Genomic DNA, 3,350 nt, shown 5'->3' on the forward strand with positions numbered 1-3,350 from the left:
ACCTCCTAATGGATCTCAACTTGTAGTTTGAAAAACTGGCTTGGTATTAAGAAGGTACTTTGCACAAAATAAAATATTTATAGATGCTGATACTGATGCTGTTGTTGTTTTTGTAAAACCGTGGGGGGTTGTATGCAAATGTATGATTGCATTGAACAATAATTTAAAAATCCTTCCTGCCTAAATGATGGCAATCATGTTGCATGATTGTTTGGCATAGAACACAGCAAATTACTTGTGGAGAGGAATCTTGGCCCTGTTTCCTACTCTTTTTTGGCTCTCCCCATTCAGAGATAACCTGTGTTGGGTGTGTGTCTCCATTACGCATCAGGACTCTCATAACTGGATTTTGAACCAAGTCTAGCCCTTAATTATCAACACAGATCAACTTTATTCCAGTACTTGTCAAGAGGAATGGCCTCTCTTCCACGTGCCCAAAAGCTTAGCTGGGAGAAATGAGTGTGGAAGGATGACGCTTGGAGATGCATGTCAAACATGGTCTTTCCTTGCTGACTCCCCATTTCCACCCTCATCATTGTCAACATCGTTCTTTATTGCTTCCTGGCTCTTTCATTTGCCATAAAGAAGAAAGGACCCAAATCTACCCAGACAGAGTAAATGAGATTCTGAACGGAAATTTTAAACTCACCATCAAAAGTAGACATAAACTTGGCTTTGAACATCAAGAGCCAAAGAGATCAAGACGTTTGTTCCTCAGCAATAGATTAGTGACTAAAGAAGCAGAGAGTAGCAGGCCCAGGCTGAACACTTCAGGATGGACAGCCTGGGGTGTGGGTGGGTGGAGGTGATGGAGATTAACAAAAGAGGGGGCACCACCAGGCTGGGGGACCTGACCAGAGAGGGCACCTTGGTGAGAGTGGAGTGCATCGGGGGACTGGCCAGCCCTGTCAGAGTGAGCACTGTCCATCACAGGGCAGATGGGAGAGCCAGCACCCTCGACTGCTCACTGCCATTCACTTGAGGAAAGCACTTCAATTTTATCTAACCATGCTTGCTAAGCGTAGTTGTTTTAGCTGCTATAAAAGAGCTTGGTGCCGGGCGCCAAGCTACATTCTCAGAATACAGTGATGAGTGATTTGATCCTGGACCTACAAGATGCTCACAGTTTAGCAAGGAAATTCTCCTACCAGACCGCCCTTTGCCCACACCCCATCCCCTGAGTGGCAAAAAAAGAAATCAACGTTTTCTTCCCTGAGTTTTCTTCATCTGCGGAGTTACCACAGGTACAGTCGCTCTAGCCTAAAATCTGGGAAATATTCTTGGCTTTTCTCTTTCCCTGTGTGAATTTGTGGATACCTCCAAAGCATATCTCAAATCTGCCACCACTAACCTCAATACGACTCGCTGAGGCCACTGCTGTCGCTTTCTGTCTGGTCTCCTGACTTGTTTCTTTGACTCATTGTAATCCATTCCCCACACAGAAACCAAGTGATCATAACAAAAAGGAAAAAACCAGGGAGCATTGTGTCACTCTCCTGCTTAAAACCTCCCAGTGGACTCCCGCTGAACTTGAACTGATACCTCAGCTTCTGACCATGGTTTCAAGGCTCCACATGACCTGGCACCTGCTGTCTCTCCAGCAACAGTGTCAACACTGCCTGAGCTCATTGCCCTCCAGCCACACTGGCGCAAGGCTTTTCCCGCCAGGGTCTCTGACATTCTGTTCCCTTTTCCTGGAATCAGTCCCACTGTCACTCTCTAGATCTCATCGTAAATGTCCTGGACATCCTGGCAACGCTGGTCGTCCCCTCAGCACTCCTTTCTCACCTCATTATGCTCTATCTTCCAAGTCTGACTGGTTCCTTTGTAGGTTTTATCTCAATTTTTAAAATTTCCTTTGTGTTTTCCCACGATGTCCGTCCCATTAAGCCCCATGAAGGCATGGATCAAGTCTGGTTTTATTTACCACTGTAAACCCAGCACTGCTGGGCACAGAATTGGCACTCAACAAAATGTGTGTTGAGTGAATAAACAAACAGGTATATAAGACAAATGAGTAAATCAAATATAAAGTAGGAAGTGATAAGTGCCAGGAAAAAAAGTGCGCTGTTTGAATTTAGAGTCATGACAGACTCCACTGAACGTGTAGGTGTGTGAGTGAGTGTGTGATGTATGTATGTTGTGTATGGGGGAAGGGGGAGAGTTAATCAGAAAAAGTTACACGCAATTACATTTTTTAAATGTCTTGTGTACGTTATATGGAAAGCACGTGCATCTGCTATATATTTTGCCGTTTTTGTTTACAAAGTTATATTTTTAAATGTGGATGAGTTTTTCCATTATGACCTAAATAAATCAAGCGCTCTTCTCTTGATCTGTGTTCCTATTGAGATCCACAGGAACACAGTTGCTTAAAAATAGTTTCCGAACTTTGGATGATGGTAAAATTATGATATATGAGACAGAAAAGATTAAAGAACCCAGGGTGCCAAGACCCATGTGAAACACTGGCCTGGAATTCAGGAGGCTTGAGGTCAAGGGCCACATCCGTGTGGGCTGGATTTGGTCCCTGTCTCTCCTGGCTCCATTATCTCATCTACAGGATGCTGGTCTGGGCTCGAGGACTGCCTAGCTCCATCTGTCTCTGATTCTAGAACATAGTATAAATGTCCTTCCTTCCTTCTAACTTTTTATCGTGGAAAACTTCAAATCTGTATAAAAGTAGAGAGAACAGTAAAACAAACCCCCGGGCAGCCGCCACCAAATTCCCAGCCCTGGTCTGTGTTGCCGTGTCCACACCCACCCACACCAGTGGCTATTTTAAAGCAAATCCCCAGACACCATCTCGGTTCATCTGCTTTTCCTTACCGGAAAAAATGAAAAAAGAAAAGGATAATTTTTAAATTTGAAGCCCCACCATGTCACATTGCTCGAATATAGACATTTAAGGAGAAACAGCTTTCATTTAACAGTGTGACTGCAAACGGACAAGTTTTATCAGAAGTGGTTTTACGAAGCATGATGCCCAGTTGCATAGTAGAAAAAAAAAAGTAAAGACATAATTTTTTCCAGAGCATTCTTCCCATTTAAAAATAGTTTTCTGTGGTCATTTCTCAGCTCTAACTGAAGCAATCCATCTGAATGGGCCTGGGGATCAGAGAGAATGTGAGCCACAGGACGGAGGGAGGTCAGTGCTGGCCGTGGTCGGGCTCAATCTGCTTTTCCACTCCAGCCTCCACTTTGGGAGGCCTTGTGCCTGGGCTGTGTGTCATTTCTGGCCTCCCCAGCATTGTGAGCGATCAATGAATGTGGCAGCACAGTTTCCACAGGGGTTTGTATTGCAAGGAGGGTTGCCAGACTTAGCAATAAAAATACAGGGTGCCCAGTTA

The sequence above is a fragment of the Equus przewalskii genome, chromosome 15 (assembly GCF_037783145.1).
Source record: "Equus przewalskii isolate Varuska chromosome 15, EquPr2, whole genome shotgun sequence".
NCBI lineage: Eukaryota > Metazoa > Chordata > Mammalia > Perissodactyla > Equidae > Equus > Equus przewalskii.